We start from the raw sequence: 18,929 nt of genomic DNA on the forward strand, positions 1-18,929 counted from the left end.
CCTGAGCTCCAGTTTTATATCACTTTTTTAATATCTTAGACTAGATGTCCGGTAGGCGTTTCAAACCCCACATGCCCCAAACAGGACTCATTATCTTTCCCCTCAAACCCTTCTCTTTTCTGAACTTCCCCATTACTGCTAAGGGTATCACTGCTTCCTTGTTAGTTGGCTCAAAAGTTGGTACCATTCTTGATTCCTTATTCTCACTCACTTCATATTGCTAACCCTTTGCCAAATCTTGTAATTTCTCATTTCACCACATCTCTCCTGCAGGTCCCCATATCTCTACTCACACAACTGCCACTGTAATTCAGGTCCTTATTACCTCATGCCTGGACTATTGCAATAGCCTTCTAATTGGTCTTTCTGTTTCAAGTCTTTCCCACTCCATGCTATTCTTCCCTCACTAAAGTGATTCTCCTCAAACAGAGATCTATCACCCTGTCCCATTCCCCCCAATAAATTCCAATGGGCTCACTATTCTTCCTATGCTGGGCACCCCTACATAGAGATACAGATACATACACACACACACACACACACACACACACACACACACACTCGGATCCAACTAACATGGTCTATTTGCCTTTCCTGTCATTTCCTCCTCCCATTTCTCTAATTCCCAGACTTTCCATTGGCTGTTCTCTAAGCCTGGAATGTTTCCCTTCTTTCCCTCTGCTTCTTGGTTTCCTTCACTTAAGTCAGAGCAAGATTCTACTTAAATCTCATCTTCTTCAGGAATCCTTTCCAGACCTCCCTGCCCATCCCTCCCCACCAAGCTACTAGTGCTTTCACCTCTGAGATTACCATCCACCTAATCTTGCATTTGTTGTCTCCCCAATTGGGTGCCATCTCCAGTTGCCCTGATCTATATCTTGCCACTGGTCCCAGATGGCTCTGGAGAAGAGATGAAGCTGGTAACTTTGCACAGCTCTCCCTCACTAAAATCTAATTCACTTGCGAGTCATGGCATCATCTTCTTTATGTCATGGTCCTTTTTCAGAATAAAGGACAAACACACACGCAACCACATCTAGTCTCCCCAGTTAGACTGTGAGATTCCTTGAGAACAGAACTGTTCTTTTTTTCCGCCTTGGTATTCACAGTGCTTAGCACAGTGCCTGGCACATAGTAAACCCTTATTAAATGCTTGTTGGTTGACTTGATTCCCTTTTTTACCCCTGCCTCCTATCTATGACTACTGAAATCCTACCTCCTCTCCCATTTTCCCACCAGCTCCACTGTTTTTGGACTTCTTTGGACCTCTCCATCAAGCCTTCCTTCCCTAGGATATACATCATTGGGAAATCTCATTATCCTGCTAGCCTGAATCAGCCTGGTCCTCACATCTCATCAGTGTCTTCTGCCCTTATGATTGGATCTTTTTACTGGAAGTCAGGGCCATGGGATCCTAGGCCTCTATTTAAAGAGGGGGCTCAGCATACTTTTTCTCCTTATTTCCCATCAGCTACACTGCTTTGGGGTTTCCCATTCAGGACGCTTATAGTACAGTTGTTCTTTCCATTGCTGGAATTATACCAAGCATTCAAATGGCTCTGAGCATTCAAATTCTGCTTCAGAGACCACAACTCCAATGGGCTGGCCGTGTTGTTTGAATGCAAAATGTATGCTTGCCAGAAAGACTATTTTATGGAGAACTCACACAGGGCAAGCTTTACATGGTGGTCAAAAGAAGTGATACAAGGACATTCTCAAGGGCTTTCTTAAGATTGTGTGACATGGGAGACACTGGCACAGGACCGCTTAGCATGGCATGCCCACATCAGAGAGGATGTTTTGCTCTATAAGTGAAGCAGAATTGAAATAGCACAAGAGAAACACAAGATGCGCAAACTTAGAGAATCCACCCCAAATGCTCACCTGGACTATTTGTGCTCCATCTGTGGCAGAACATTCCAAGCTCATATTGGTCCAATCAGGCACAGTCAGACACACTGAATCTTGACTCCAGTCTAGTGATGTCACTTTGGTCCTCTTCGAAAACAAAGGACAACAAGCACCAACCAACTGGAATTATAAAAGTCCTTATTTAAATTCAGGAAGAAGAAATTTTACTTAGTCAATTTAGCAAAGATTTATTAAGCCCAGAAAATTCCCTACCCCCGGTTTTCTGGCTTTCTTTTGTGTGTTGTCTTTCCCCATTAGATTGTAAGCCCCTTGAGGACAGGAACTGTCTTTGTTTTTATTTGTATTTGTATTCCAAGCATTTAGCACAATGCCTGTTACATAGTAAATACTCAAGTTTCAACACAAATGCTGCCTTGTCCTATTTGGGGAAGACTTCCCTGTTACTTGAATCAAAAATGATCTTTCCTCCAAACTCATACAACTCATTCTGAAGTATAGTTTGTTGTGTTCAGCCATTTTTCAGGCATGTCTGACTCTTCATGACCTTCTTTAGGGTTTTCTTGGCAAAGATAATGATGTGGTTTGCCATTTCTTTCTCCAGATCATTTCACAGATGAGGAAACTGAGACAAACAGGGTTAAGTGACTTGCTCAGGGTCACACAGCTAATAAATGTCTGAGGCTGGACTTGAACTCAGGAAGATGAGTCTTTCTGACTCCAGGCCTGGCACTCCATACACTTTGTCACCTAGCTGTCCATAATAAATATAAAATATATAAACAAATGCATGCATGTGTACATACATACACATGTATATGTTTCACACATTACACACATGCATGCATATATGTCAATATACATACATGTATAAATATACATAAGGCATTGTCAATAAACATTTATTAAGCATATACGATGTGCAAGGTACTGTGCTAATTGCTGGGCATAAAGATAAACAAACAAAAAAAACCCAAAACAGTCCTTGATCCTAGGGACTATTGGGGGTTGCAACATGTAGACTGTTAAGTAAACATGAGCTAATTTGAGGAGGGGGATAACCCTTGAAATTTGGGTTTGGGGTCAAGAAGGACTTCCTTTGGATAGGCACACAAGTTGAGCTCTGAAGCAGGCTATGGATTCTAACAGGTGGAATAGAGGATGGAGAGAATTATAGGCATGAAGAACAACACATACCAAGACATGGAGGTGGGAAATGAAATGTTAAATTCAGGTATTGATAAGTATGCCAGTTCATCAAGAACTTAAGAGTCTCTTAAAGGATACATGCAGGGTTATGCCAGAACCAGCTCAAAGCTGACTGTTAAGTTTTTAATAAGAACATTCATACCTCAGAAATCAGCAAACCTCATATAGGAAATCACTACATGATAACTGATTTCTTGTCTTCTTGATTATCTAGACTAAAAAATGGTGAAGCAAATGGTCAGAATGCAGGTTAAACTTAAAAGTGTTTCCAGTGTATGGTAATGGGTTTTTTTTTGAGGGGGAAGCACCAGTTCTTAAACATTTACCAGCATAACCATGGGTGTATTTATGTGTATGTATGAATATATGTGTGTGTATATATTCATAACACATACATATACATATATACATAGCATTTCTCACTTAGCCCAGCACCTTTATTATGTAAAATGTTTGTAAAGCACATGCATGAAAATGGCAAAAGTAAAATTATCATCTTAGTGCTAGGCATGATTTTTCCACACAGGATGATGCTGAGGAAAGCATTCAGAATAATGCTGTAGGGGTTTAAAAACAAGGAAAGCTGGGATAAAGACTTTGATCAGTTGTAAAAGGAGAACATTATCTATTCTCTACGTTATTCACGCTGTTGTTAGAAATTGTTCCTTTGCCAATTATTCATGAGACAAATTGCTTGGTGGTAATAGATGACAGTAGGAAAAGGGGTAGAATGAGGGGAAAAAATGTATCGGACACATGGCATTTGCTGGTCCTCTTCACTAAACGTCCATATCAGTAATGTGCTATTTTTCAAGAACTATTAACCCTCATCTCTGCCCCCTCCTTTTGCAGTGCTATTCCAGAGAGCCTTCTGCCTGACAGGTGTAATAATAAATACCACAACAAGGCTGACGGTTTTAGACCAGCAGGATCACTCACACAAGTCTCAGTCTGGGAGTGGGTTTTAATTAAAAATGCTAAATGAGGAATGCTGTGCCCAGGAGTTGGCTACTATGAGGAAGTACAGAAGCCAGACCAAACAGCCCCAGACTCCTGGTGTGAGACAGTAGGTGTGGAGGAGGAGCAAAACTTGACTACAATTGTAGTATGATTGCAGCATTTAATCCCAAATGTCGAGGAAAAAATTAGAGCAGTAAAGAAGGCATTGGTAGAGGTTCCACAAAGGAAGGCAGGGGCAGAAGAACAGATCACTTCCTTCAGTCTGGTGATGTGGAGAACAGTGAAAGGAGGCCAGATAGCCAGACATGATGATGGAGCAGTCATTGTGGGCAGAATATTGCAGTGAGGTCTGCAAGTCAGTCCTGGAGAAGATGAGATTGCAATGACAAATGTGGAGTAATATCACTACTAAATCTAACAGTTTTCACAGGCCTTACGATAGCTGAAAGCTATTTTTAAAGCTGATCATCATCATTAAAAAATAGTTATTTACTTATCTAGTATCTGAGTGCCCATGATGCCATGCTACAAACTGAATAGATGGTTACTCTAAAACAGAGGTTCTCAAAGGTTTTAGTCTCAGGACTCCTTTATGCTCTTAAAATTATTGAGGACCTCAAGGAGCTTTTGATTATGTGGATTATATCTCTTGATATTTGCCATATTAGAAATTAAAATTGATAGGTTAAATATTTTTCAATTCATTTAGAATAATAAACCCATTACATGTTAACACATATTTACGAAAAATAATCATATCTTTCAAAACAAAAAAATTTAGTGGGAAGAGTAGCATTGTTTTATACACTTTTGCAAATCTCTTTAATGTCTGGCTTAACAGAATACATTTCTACATTCAATCTGTTGTGAAATGTTTCAGTTGAAGTATATGAAGAAAATCTGGTCTCATTTAGATATGTAGTTGGAAAAAGAAGTAGCATTTTAATAAGCAAATAATGTCATATCATTATGACGAAAATAGTTTTGACCTTATGGATCCCCTGAAAGGGTCCTTAGAGACACCATCTGGTCTGGGGATTACACTTGGGCAACCACTTCAATGGTTACTTGAAACGTTCTCAAAAGATCTTATACAGTCTAGACAAAGTTAGAAAACGTTGCTTTGATTACATTTAGTCATTTACCAATGACTAAAACTTAACAAAGAAACACAACTGACTATTTCCCATTTCATCCTCTCCTCAAAAAATTTTTCCATCTAGGGGCAGCTAGGTGGCACAGTGGATAGAGCACCGGCCCTGAAGTCAGGAGGACTTGAGTTCAAAGCCAGCCTCAGACCCAACACTTGACACTTACTAGCTATGTGACCCTGGGCAAGTCACTTAACCCCGATTGCCTAAAACAAAAATAAAAAAATAAAAAAAATTTCCATCTAGATTAATTCAATAATAATAATGATATGAGTAATGATAATAACTGACATTTCTATACAGCATCAAGGTGCAAACATTACCTTATTTGTTCCTGGCAATAACCCTTTGAAGAAAGATCTACAGCTTTTATTATTCATTAGATTAGAGGTAGGGGATTGAAAAAAAAGCAACTCAATAAAATAATAAAAGAGAGAATGAAGGTGAAGGTCAATAGAAACTTTGGGGCTGGGGGTAAGGGAGAACCAGCTAGGTGAAGTTGGGCTAAGAAGAAAGGAAATGGGCCATTTCATCAGAAGTGACTGCCCTTTTACTGAACGTTCCACTGAGTGCTGATGTTTCTATTGGCCTATCAGCTTTCTGAAGTTTGCATTGAGTATAAGTGCATTTGAACAAATGAGAGAATATTTGGTGGGGAAAAAGCTCTTAACTCAGTGCCTGGCATCTAGTAGGTACTACATAAATGCTTATTCCCTTCCCCTTTACCTCTACCACCACTCATTAATGGGTGCCACCCATCTCAAGAGCTATTTGGAAATTTCAAGTTCCATTTTTCCCTCTCTACCCATTAAAATCTTTGAGGAAGGAGAAGAAGGAGAAGCTCAAGGAGGTGGAAAGGCCCTGTTAATCTCAAGGGAGACGTCCTGCTGTCCTTCCTGGTGTTCTGTTTCTCCGTGCCCCCATGACTTTAGAGTCTGAAGCTCTGCATCTAATTAAATGGGAGCAGAGGAAATACCAAGAGACACAGGCAAGAGAGGAAAGATAAACTGTCAGCAGAGACCCGATGTGATTTTGTGAAGTGACAAAGCAGGAAGGCAGGGACAACTAGGGAGAAGAACCTTACATTGACTAGATGGGGAGTGAGTGTGGAGAAAACTTGAACTCTGATAAAGTATTGGGGCTTTATTCATAGGTATCTAGGGAAGCAGTGTTTATACTCCAGTATAAAGAAGCTTAATGAAGATTTTCCAAAGATTTTTTAAATCCTTAATGATTTTCAGGAAAAATGAGTTGATTAGATTTTATTTTAGAGGTTATTCTATAAAAGGAAATTCATTAATAAGCAGCCTATATGATACAGTCAAATTTTTGGTATCATGCAAAAGACTGTGATCCCTAATACAGAAGGGAAAGGGAATTAATATTTATATAGTATCTACTATATGCCAGATACTATGCTAAGCTCTTTACAAATACTATATCATTTGATCCTTATAACAATCCTTCAAGGTATTATTTTCATCCCTTTTTACAATTGAGGAAACGGAGGCAAACAAGGTTAAGTGACTTGTCCAGTTATATAGCTACTAAGTGTCTGAGACCAAATTTGAACTCAGGGCTTCCTAACTCCAGGCCCAGTGCTCTATCCACTGTGCCACCTACCTGCCTCTACATAATAATATGTATTAATGGAAGATACATGTCTGTATCTGTTATATACAAAACATTTAAAAGACAGCTGTATGTCTAGACCTCACTGATAAAGAATATCAAGTAATTCATCATCCTCAATAAACATTTATTGAGAACTTGTAGCACAGCAGAGCAGACAGGCTGTTTTGGTTTGAATTATCCATTTTTCAGTTTCAAAATGGTTAGTGAGACTCTGGCCTCCTCTATCTGAAGAAGGTGTTCATTTTAGCTAAAAGGTAGTTCAAAAATAATTAGGTCGACCAGATCTAACAGCTGCGGGAAAGGGATTCTTTTCCTTAGATTCTGTGCTGAGTTCCTGCTGGCGCACTGCATTAATATTAAATTAACAACATACTGCTCACATGGAACTTATAATCTAAAAAAAGCTCACATTATGCTGTAAGCCTTTTATTACAAAATAATAGCAGTCGTGAGGTTAAAGTTTGTTCATACAGTTTTCTATGGAGAACATCTGTACAGTTTTATATAGGGGGATGAAAGTGGCATTCCATGTGGATATTAGTCATATGAATATACAGTATAAAATGAATGGCTCATTATTTAATTTTTCTCTTGCCCCGCCTGCTTGCTGTAGCAATTACATTTGTGATTTCTTACATGCAAGGACTCAGGGGATTCTTTTTTTTAAAAAAAGGAATCTCTGACTTAACATTAATTATCATTATTATTATTTGTTGTGTGCCAACAGTGACTCAGCACCTGCAAACCTCAGGGGGTGGAGAGGGGAGAAGAGCCAAAGCTTAACCAATAAGGATTTAAATTTTAATAGGTGATCCTCAATGAGGATTCAAGGTTCAGCCTTGAATTCAAGATACCAAAAGAGCTGTGACATATAAATTAATAGATTCATTGCTGGGATTCCATGTTAGAAGGAAGATTTCTGTAGTATTCATGATGCCCAAACCATCAGAAGTGTCTCCACTAAAATAATAATAAAGATTTTTCTACTTTCTGTAAGATTAAGGCTGAACTGAGATGGAAGGTTTGGGTTTGGGTTTCTTAAGATGGCCCTGAATCAGACAAAGAATGTTATAACCAGAGTATAGTTTAACAGTAAGTCTGAGAGTTTCCTTTAAATTTTAGAATGTTAACAGTGGAAAAACTTAGCCCCAGATAGAATACTAACAGTGGAGCTCTGCAGAGATTTGTCTGTGAGTGAAGGAGCCCAGACTGCCAAGAATCGCCATTAATGAGTCAAATAAAGGAGCACTGGGGTGGGGAATCAGAAGACTTACAGTCAATCCTGTATCAGATCCTAACTGGCCACGATGTTGAACAAGTGACTTAACCTCTACAGATCTCATTTGTGTAAACTCAGTTGAGTTCCCTCTTCTGCAAAATGAGAGGAGTCAGACATGAATTGATCAGGTGAGGTTTCAGACGTCCATTCCACCTCTAGTTTTCTAAGGTTTTATTAAAGTGAGCATAACCACCCCCCCCAGCTATATGGGGGTCCATGGCTGCAAATACTCAGGAAGCATCCATCTAATCCTTCTTTTCATATAGAAGAGAAGAGAGATGGGGAAAGAAGAGGTGTCTTGGAGACCAGGTTCACTGGGTAGGGGGGTGGTGGAAAGCAGTTAGTGGTAAGGTCTTAGAGAAGAGGGCTGCCTGTTACTGTTTATTGCTGACTCTAAATGACTCCCCATCTTAGTTCGTAAACACATTCACATGCAAGCATTATGTACATTTGAAAATGATTAAGAGAATTTACAACACAACATACATGAGTGAGTACAAATTAATAAAGTGTCAAACAAAGTTCCTACATGCTGAGAGACCACATCCACGTAGGCTGGAGACATAAGGACATTTATAAAGTCATCTCCTCCATTTGCACTATTTTTCTAACGTGCCGTGTGATTCTCCAGAGGTAACTTAGAGTTCAAGATGAAGCCCAGCATCTTCAAAGGGAGAAATGACTCAGACGATAACCGAAGACACTGAGAGCTGAGCTCTCTTCAGCTGAATTTAGAAATGGAGTCCTGTGGTTAGACCTGCATTGTGAGTTTGGAACGGTCAAAGTTCCAATCACAGCTGCCACCTCCTTGCCACATGACTAAGCGTTACGGTCACATAACCTCCTTCTGCCCCAGTTTCTCCATCCAAGGGAATAGCAGTACTCACCCCCTACAGATTTCAAAGTGGTTTCTAAGATTCATAGACTTCTTTCTGCAGGGTGTTTTGAGATTCTCTGCCAAAGGGGTCAGAGTCATTACAAATACAATGCAGGCAAACTAATTCTAAAAATGTATTCATTTGTTTGGGTGTGTGGGTGGTTTAACAAAAATGCAACCACTGTGGCATAACAAACCTCAAAGATTGGCTTTGGAGTGTCTGTGGGAATGGGTACAGTAATCCAGATCTAATTAAATGACCAGTATGGCAAAAGTCATGCTTTGAGGTAGACTGCTACCTCAAATAGCTAAATAGATGTGAGCATGTATAGTTCTGAGGAGCTCAAAGCAAGCTAATAAGAAACACACCAGAACTCAGAAGATAAATGACTTTTCCCACAGCTGAATCTTCAGAAGGATGAGCTGTGGGGCTGAAGAACTGGGAGGAGGGGTTACTATGCCATGTGACTTCTGAAAACAAAGGAGATACAAATAAGACAAAAGTCAACTGAACTGTGGTTCAGAGAAGACTGCACATATTGATGTTACAATAGTACTGATTGCTGATATGATGTTCTTCATGACTCTCAGCATTTCCACTGGCATCATTTTGTTTCTGGTGGAATTTTTTGCAGAACGATTGAAGTTTTGGCTGGAGGCTTGTACAAATGATGGAATAAAAGCAGATATAACAGTGCATCTGACTTAAGGAGAACCTATATGATTCCTCCCCAAAGTGGTCTTTTTTTGACATACAGACATCAAATGCAGCTCTTTGATAATTTATCATCTAAAGTCCATTCTAAGAAAACTTAGCCTTTTAGGCAGGTGTCCTTCAAAACGTTATGAAAATAGATGATGAATAAGAGAAAAGAGTTTGTCATCTCACCCACCTAATTTACTCTTTATAGTATGGTAGGAGTTCTCCCTGGGAACATTGTTTCTGTTCTGCTGAGAAGAGCACTGAGGAAATGAAAAAAAGAATCATGATGCAAATTAAATAAGATCATGAATCTTTGGGGGAAATATCATATGTGGTTATTACTCAGATGATTTTTTTACTACTACTACTATTATTATCTTTGTATTTCTGTTTTGTATCTACACCTAGGGATGAGTCAAACATTCTCATTTGCACATTAAAGTCACATGATTAGGCACCTATGATTATCCTTCTGAAATTTAGATTCTAAGTATACAAATAACTTATGCAAACTTTAAAACCTTCTTCGGACAATTGTGGTCTTTGTGTCTTACAGTGCTGCTGCATCATTACTGAGATTTGTGTTGTATTTTCTCTTAGGAGGCATTTGGATTCTGGTTTAAAATGTTACATATGGAAAAATGGAAACAACACCCACACTATTACTTAGTCTCAGTGGGCACTGTCACTTTTTTCTCTTCTTGGTCACTATAAGAACAGTTTGCAGGAATAGGAATGATGTAGTGTCCAAAATATGGATTGGCTCACACTTTGTGGTTAATTTATGAAGAATAATATTCATTACTCCACAAAGTCTTACTCTGATGACTCTCCATGGCAGGAATATGATACTGGGTTCTTAAGGATGATGCTAATGGAACTCAAGCTACACCATGCTGATTAGGCTTTGAGTATGGACCCAATCACAGGTTATGGCATCTTTCTGAGTACCAGCTGGTCACTTGGTGGTGGATTCTTTGGCCATGGCAATAATTGAAACAAAGAAAAATATAAAATATCCATTAGTCTATAGTCTACTTCTGAAGTAAGGGTGATTAGTTGGTAGAAATCAGAGTAGACGAAGGTAAAAATACATATGGGTATTCCCACTTTGATGAGATCACAGATCAAAGAAATGTTCATTTAAAATTAGTATAACAAACTAACAAATAACCTAACCCCCTCCTACCTTTCCAGTCTTTTCACACTATACTCCCTGCCATGAACTCTCCAATCCAGTGACATTGGCCTCCTGGCTGTTCCTCCAACAAGATACTCCATTCTCATCCAGATATTTGTCTTGCTCTCTATCATGCTTGGAATGGTCACCATCTTCACTTCCAACTCCTGGCTTCCTTCAAGCCCCAACTGAAACTCCATCTTCTACAGGAATCCTTTATCTACCTGTCTTAGTTCTAGTGCTTTCCCTCTGTTAATTAATTCCCATTTTTCTGGTATACAGCTTGTCTGTGCATATATTTTGTGCTTATTGTCTCCCCCATTAAATTGTGAGCTCCTTGAGGACTAAAGCCTTTTTGTATCCCCATTACTTAGCATAGTGTCTCATATATAGTAGGTGCTAATAAATATTTATTGACTAACTGGAAAATTAACATGAGGCTTTGCTTTGCATTCCTATTAGTTCAAAGTGGAGGCCAGCTCAGAAAACTACCAGGTGCCTCCACACTCTACCACAAAGGAATCTCCCAGTGCATTAGCAGAAACGAGGGAGGCAGCACTGCAAGGGGCCCCAGGCAGATAAATACCCTGCACCACCCATCTAAAAGGAGCTGAAGAAAGCTAAAGGAAAGGAAAAGCAGGCAACCTAGAATTGCCTGAAAGTTCCACAGCCTTGCTGACTCCAGCCCAACACGAGGTAAGCTGCCAGAACCTACAGCCTCCAATTGCCAACATAAGAGGCCCCAGCACACAAAGCCAGTGACCAAGAGCTAGGCTCCCAACACAAGAAGCTTGGGTCAGTGCTCTCTGTTCCCCAGCAGGAAAGCTCAATCTCTTTAAAGGCCAGGGAATAAAGAAACACCATGAGTAAAAAGAAACGTATCATAGATTCATATTTTGAGAAGAGTGAAGATCAAGACAGAAATTCTGAAGAGGACAACATTGTCAACAAACCCACATCTGCAACACAAAAGGGAATATGAACTGGTCTGAAGCCCAAAAAGCCTTCTTAGAAGAGCTCAAGAAGGATTTTAAGTCAAATGAGAGAGGTAGAAGAGTCCTTCAAAAATACAATTGGCCAATTGGAAAAAAAATACACTGAAGAAAACAAGTCCCTAAAAAACACAATTGGCCAATTGAAGAAGGAAGTACAAAAACTAACAGAAGAAAACAATCTATTAAAAACTAGAATTGGACAAATGGGAACTAATGTCTCTATGAGAGAGCAAGAATCAGTCAAACAGAAACAAATACAATGAAAAAAAATAGATGAAAACGTAAAATACCTCATCAGTAAAACAACCAACCTGGAAAATCAATCCAGGAGAGACAATTTTAAAATTATTGGACTACCTGAAAATCATGATGAAAACAAAGAGCCTGGACAGGAAATCATAAAGGAAAACTGCCCTGAAGTCCTAGAACCAGAAGGAAAATAACCATAGAAAGAATCCACTCACCACCTGAAAGAGATCCCAAATTGAAATGCCAAGGAATATAATAGCAAAATTCCAAAATTACCAGATGAAAGAGAAGGTGCTGCAAGCAGCCAGAAAGAAACAATTTAAATATCATGGAACCACAGTCAGGATTACACAGGACCTTGCAGCTTCTACATTAAAAGACCACAGGGTGTGGAACATGATATTCCATAAGGCAAAGGAGCTTGGATGCAGCCAAGGATCAATTACCCAGCAAACATGAGCATCATTTTTCAGGGGAGGAGGTGGATATTCAATGACATAGGAGACTTCCAAACTCTCCTGATAAAAAGACCAAAGCTCAACAAAAAATTTGATCTTCAAGTACAGACTCAAGAAGAATAAAAGGTAAATGGGACAGAAAGATACAATATGTTGTTAATAAGGGTGTGTTTACCCCTACAAGGGAATATGACACTTGCAACTCTTGAGAACTGTATTGTTATTACACCATGTTAAAGGAGTATACATAAGAGGGTGGATATTAATTGACTTTGATGTAATGATAAAAAAAAATCTAATCAAGTGGGTTAAATGGATCCAAATAAGTGGAGCAATCTGATCTTAGAAAATGTACTGAGAAAGGAGGAGGCAGACAAGGGTAAATTACATTACAGGAAAAGACACAAAATCCTATTACAGCAGAGGGAAAGAAGGGGGGGTGAGCATTGTTTGAACCTTACTCTCATCAGATTTGGCTCAAGAAGGGAATAACATAATCAGTTAGGTATAGAAATCTAACTTGCCCTATAGGCAGAGGAGGGAAAGAAAGAGAGGGGGAAGAAGGGAGGGAAGAAGCAGTAAGGTAAAGGGGAAGAAAAGGGAAAGGGATAATAAAGGGAGGAGGGACTGAAGGAGCAGTGGTCAAAAGCAAAACACTAGTGGGGGGAAAGGAAAAGGAGAAAGAAAAGCATAAAAGGGGGAAAGGATGGAGAAAAAGACACAGATAGTAATCATAACTGTGAATGTGAATGGGATGAACTCTCCCATAAAACGGAAAGGATTGCAGAATGGATTAAAAACCATAATCCTACAATATGTTGTTTACAGGAAACACATTTGAAAAAGAGTGACACATACAGGGTAAAGGTAAAAGGCTGGAGCAGAATATATTATGCTTCAGCTGAAGTAAAAAAAGCAGGAATGTAGCAATCCTGATCTCAGACAAAGCAAAAGCAAAAATAGATCTAATCAAAAGAGATAAGGAAGGAAACTACATCCTGCTAAAAGGCACCATAGACAATGAAGTAATATCATTACTAAACATATATGCACCAAATGGTATAGCATCCAAATTCTTACAGGAGAAGTTCAGGGAGTTACAGGAAGAAATAGACAGCAAAACTATACTAGTGGGGACCTGAACCTCCCCCTCTCGCACTAGATAAATCTAACCACAAAATAAACAAGAAAGAAGTTAAGGAGGTGAATAGAACATTAGAAAAGTTAGGTATGATAGACCTCTGGAGAAAACTGAATGGGGATAGAAAGGAATATACTTTTTTCTCAGCAGTACATGGCACATACACAAAAATTGACCATGTACTAGGGCATAAAAACCTCACAATCCAATGCAGAAAGGCAGAAATATTAAATGCATCCTTTTCAGATCATGATGCAATAAAAATTATATGTAATAAAGGGCCATGGAAAGATAGACTAAAAAATAATTGGAAACTAAATAATCTAATCCTAAAAAATGATTGGGTCAAACAACAAATCATAGAAACAATCAATAATTTCATTCAAGAGAATGACAATAATGAGACAACATACCAAAACTTATGGGATGCAGGAAAGCAATTCTTAGGGGAAGTTTTATATCTCTAAATGCTTACATAAATAAAATAGAAAAAGAGAGATTAATGAATTGGGCATACAACTAAAAAAACTAGAAAAAGAACAAATTAAAAATCCTCAACTAAACACCAAATTAGAAATATTGAAAACCAAAGGAAAAATTAATAAAATTGAAATTAAGAAAACTATTGAACTAATAAATAAAACTAAGAGCTGGTTTTATGAAAAAACCAATAAAATAGATAAACCTTTGGTTAATTTAATTAAAAAAAGAAAGAAGAAAACCAAATTACTAGTATCAAGAATGAAAAGGGTGAAGCTACCACCAAGGAAGAGGAAATTAAAACAATAATTAGGAATTATTTTGCCCAACTATATGCCAACAAATTTGACAATCTTAGTGAAATGGATACATATTTACAAAAATATAAATTGCCCAGATTAACAGAAGAGGAAGTAAAATACTTAAATAACCCCATCTCAGAAAAAGAAATTGAACAAGCCATTGATGAACTCCCTAGGAAAAAATCTCCAGGGCCAGATGGATTTACATGCGAATTCTATCAAACATTTAAAGAACAATTAATTCCAATACTATATAGACTATTTGGGAAAATAGGTGAAGAAGGAGTCTTACCAAATTCTTTTTATGATACAAATATGGTGTTGATACCTAAACCAGGAAGAGTCAAAATAGAGAAAGAAAATTATAGACCAATTTCTCTAATGAATATAGATGCAAAAATTTTAAACAAAATACTAGCAAATAGATTACAGCAACTTATCACAAGAATAATACACTATGACCAGGTAGGATTTATACCAGGAATGCAGGGTTGGTTCAATATTAGGAAAACTATCAGCATCATTGAGCATATCAACACCAAAACCAACAGAAACCACATGATCATCTCAATAGATGCAGAAAAAGCTTTTGAAAAATACAACACCCATTCCTATTAAAAACACTAGAAAGCATAGGTATAAATGGAGTCTTCCTTAAAATAATAAATAGCATCTATCTAAAACCTTCAGCAAGCATTATATGTAATGGGGACAGGCTAGAAGCATTTCCAATAAGATCAGGGGTGAAACAAGGATGTCCATTATCACCACTGTTATTCAATATTGTACTGGAAACTTAGCTTTAGCAATAAGAGAAGAAAAAGAAATTGAAGGCATTAGAATAGGCAAAGAAGAAACAAAGCTATCACTCTTTGCAGATGACATGATGATATACTTAGAGAATCCTAGAGAATCAAGTAAAAAACTACTTGAAATAATAAACAACTTTAGCAAAGTTGCAGGCTATAAAATAAACCCACATAAATCATCAGCATTTCTATATATTACCAACAAAGCCCAACAGCAAGAGATAGAAAGAGAAATCCCATTTAAACTTACTGTAGACATTATAAAATATTTAGGAGTCTACCTCCCAAACAAACCCAGGAACTCTATGAACACAATTACAAAACACTTTTCACACAAATAAAATCAGATCTAAATAATTGGAAAAACATCAGTTGCTCATGGGTAGGCGAGCTAATATAATAAAAATGACAATCCTACCTAAGCTAATTTACTTATTCAGTGCCATACCAATCAAACTACCAAAAATTATTTTATAGAGTTAGAAAAAATAATAACAAGATTCATTTGGAAAAACAAAAGGTCCAGAATATCAAAGGAACTAATGAAAAGAAATGCAGGGGAAGGTGGCCTAGCAATTCCAGATCTTAAATTGTATTATAAAGCAGCAATCATCAAAACTGCTTGGTACTGGCTAAGAAATAGAGGTGGATCAGTGGAATAGGTTAAATATGCAAGACACAGTAGTCAATGACTATAGTAATCTATTATTTGATAAACCCAAAGACCCCAGCTTCTGGGATAAGAACCCACTCTTTGAAAAAAAACTGCTGGGAAAACTGGAAAAGAGTATGGCAGAAACTAGGCATAGACCCAAATCTCACACCATATACCAAAATAAAGTCAAAATGGGTTCATGACTTAGATATAAAGGCTGATACATAAGTAAACTGGGAGAACAAGGAATAGTTTACCTATCAGATCTATGGAGAACAGAAGAATTCATGACCAAACAGGAGATAGAGAACATTATGAAAAGCAAAATGGATAATTTTGATTACATTAAATTGAAAAGTTTTTGCACAAACAAAGCCAATGCAACTAAGATTAGAAGGAAGGTAGAAAATTGGGAAAGAATTTTTACAACCAGTCTCTCTGATAAAGGCCTCATTTCTAAAATATATAGAGAATTAAGACAAATTTATAAGAACACAAGCCATTCCCCAATTGATAAATGGTCAAAGGATATGAACAGACAGTTCTCAGATGAAGAAATTAAAGCCATCTATAGTCATATGAAAAAATGCTCTAAATCATTATTGATTAGAGAAATGCAAATCAAAACAACTCTGAGGTACCACATCACACCTATCAGATTGGCCAACATGACAAAACAGGAAAATGATAAATGTTGGAGAAGATGTGGGAAAATTGGAACACTAACATTGTTGGTGGAGTTGTGAAATGATCCAACCATTTTGGAGAACAATTTGGAACTATGCCCAAAGGGCTACAAAAATGTGCATACCCTTTGATCCAGCAATAGCACTTCTAGGGCTATATCCCAAAGAGATCAAACAAATGGGAAAAGGACCCACATGTACAAAAATATTCATAGCAGCTCTTTTTGTGGTGGCAAAGAATTGGAAATTGAGAGGATGCCCATCAATTGGGGAATGGCTGAGCAAGTTGTGATATATAAATGTAATGGAATACTACTGTGCTATAAGAAATGATGAACAGGCTGACTTCAGAAAAACCTGGAAAGACTTGTATGGTCTGATGCTGAATGAAGTGAGCAAAACCAAGAGATTGTTTTACACAATAACAGCCACGTTGCGCGATGACTAATATTGATAAACTTAACCCTTCTCAGCATACAAGGATCTAAGACATCTCCAGAGGCCTGTGATGGAAAATGCTATCCACATCCAAAGAAAGAACTATGGAAGTTGAATGCTATCATTTTTTTCCTTCTGTTGAGTTTTCCTCTTTCTGGTTCCTCTATTGGTTTTAATTTTTACTTACAACTTCACTAATGTGAAAATATGTTTAATAGGAATGTAAATGTATAGCCTATATCAGATTGTGCACCGTTTTGGGGAGGGTGGTGGGGAGGAAGGGGGAGAAAAATTTTAAACTCAAAGGCATATGGAAGTGATGGTTGATAAATCAAAATTTTTAAAAATGTAAAAAAAAAAAAAATCATCACACCTGACAAGCCAGTGTTTTCTTGAATACCCCCAGTGAGGGGGAAGGCATCACTTCCTGACAAAGCCCATCCCACTTTTGAAATGCACAGCTTCTTAATTGCTTAGGAAGTTACATTTCCTCCTAGAGATTAAATCTAAATTTGCCTTTTCTCAATTTTTACCCATTGTTTTTAGTTAGAACAAGTTGAATCCCTGTTCTATTTGACAGCTCTTCAAATATTGGAAAACAACTATCATGCCCACCCACCTCCCCCTTTCCAAGAAAACATAGGTAAACATGCCCAATTCCATCAACCTATCTTCATATAGACATGAACTTAAGGTTGTACTCTTCTTAAAACTTTTCAACTTATCAGTGTCCTTACTAAAATGCGCCATCCAGAACAGAACTTAATAATCTAGGGATGGTCTGAACAAGGCCAACTATAGTAGTGCTATTATCTTTCAAGGCCTTGATACAACATACAGCCTAAGACCACATTAGCTTTCTTGGTAGCTATATAGTATTGTTGGCTCACATTGAACTCTTAAACTACCAGAACCCATATTTTTTTTTCAGATGAATTACATTCTAGTCATGCAACGTCCATTTATTCATGAAATACATATAACACTACATGTATCTTATTAAATTTATAGCATCCTTCTGTGGATTATTTCCTCAAATTGTCTTTGCACTTGTGTGTTGGGACTTTAGAGGTGTGATTACTCTCTGGGTTCAAGAGTTGATCCTTTAGGATTGCAATCCTAATTCAGAAACCTTCAGTATATTTCCCATTAACACTCAGCCAATACACACAGTTGGCTCATAGCAAAGGCATTTACTAAGATGGCATAATAAAAATTGTAAGTACAAAAATTTTACCTCCATGAATATGGGGTGCACTTTCCAACAAATACACGCAACATCCATGGGAAGTGGACTCAAACTTAAGAGTTCAATAGTAGGGAGATACATGTGTAGGATTTGCTGTTGCTCAGTCATTTCAGTCGTGTCCAACTTTTTGTTGGGGTTTTCTTTTTTTTTAGGCAATTGGAGTTAAGTGACTTGCCCAGGGTCACACAGCTAGTAAGTGTCAAGTGTTTGGTCTGAGGCTGGATTTGAACTTGGGTCCTCCTGCTCTAGCTACTGCATCACCTAGCTGCCCCTCATTTGGGGTTTTCTTGGCAAAGATACTGGAGTGGTTTGCCATTTCCTTTTCCAGCTCATTTTATAGATAAGGAACTGAGGCAAGCAGGGCTAAGTGACTTGCCCAGGATCCAAGCTAGTGTCTGAGGCCAGATTTGAATTCATCAAGCTGAGTCTTCCTGATTCCAAGCCTAGTGCTCTATCCACTGCACCACCTAGTTGCCCATATGTAAGATACATGGCATCAAAGGCAACTAACAACACTTTGTACTGCAGAGCTTTCTCTCTTTGTATGGTCCTCATGCAGCTCCCCTTCAATGTAGGGTCTCCATTGGGTGGGCAATCAGATGAG

General features: G+C 38.0%; 1 long non-coding RNA gene across 1 annotated transcript in view; it reads right to left on the reverse strand.

The window, feature by feature from the left end:
* Window positions 1-18,929, reverse strand: part of LOC110208695 (uncharacterized) — a 205,561-nt gene that overhangs the window by 149,496 nt on the left and 37,136 nt on the right. The window contains exon 4 of the long non-coding RNA XR_013485735.1: window positions 1,885-2,031. This is a non-coding gene — a long non-coding RNA (uncharacterized LOC110208695). The remainder of the gene's footprint in view (window positions 1-1,884; window positions 2,032-18,929) is intronic.

This window comes from Phascolarctos cinereus, unplaced genomic scaffold (genome assembly GCF_003287225.1).
Source record: "Phascolarctos cinereus isolate Bilbo 61053 unplaced genomic scaffold, phaCin_HiC Scaffold_4;HRSCAF=312, whole genome shotgun sequence".
Lineage (NCBI taxonomy): Eukaryota > Metazoa > Chordata > Mammalia > Diprotodontia > Phascolarctidae > Phascolarctos > Phascolarctos cinereus.